At 29.0% G+C, this 279-nt stretch overlaps 1 protein-coding gene across 1 annotated transcript in view; it reads left to right on the forward strand.

Moving 5' to 3' along the window:
- The window catches only part of LOC101497407 (protein CHROMATIN REMODELING 19), an 11,621-nt gene that overhangs the window by 7,709 nt on the left and 3,633 nt on the right, over positions 1 to 279 (forward strand). The window lies entirely within an intron of this gene.

The following is a 279-nucleotide window of genomic DNA, read 5'->3' on the forward strand; positions in this document are numbered from 1 at the left end:
GGGAAAGAGAGGAGAAGTTTTATTTTTCGTTTATAGATTAAACAAATTATGAGATGTTTCTAAAATGAGTAAAAGAGTAATTGGAATATTATATGATCATTGATCATGTCATTCTTTCAAATTTCCAAAAACATCAAATATATGTTAAGATGTAGGCTTGGTTCTTCAAAACCTTCCTCTTCAAAACCCTCAAAAACTCAACTCCCAAACATACCCTAAGTGCTTTATACTATTGATTTCTTGCTACTGTTTACTATGTATTTATATTTTGGAATTTGG

The sequence above is a fragment of the Cicer arietinum genome, chromosome 4 (genome assembly GCF_000331145.2).
Source record: "Cicer arietinum cultivar CDC Frontier isolate Library 1 chromosome 4, Cicar.CDCFrontier_v2.0, whole genome shotgun sequence".
In the NCBI taxonomy this organism is placed as follows: Eukaryota; Viridiplantae; Streptophyta; class Magnoliopsida; order Fabales; family Fabaceae; genus Cicer; species Cicer arietinum.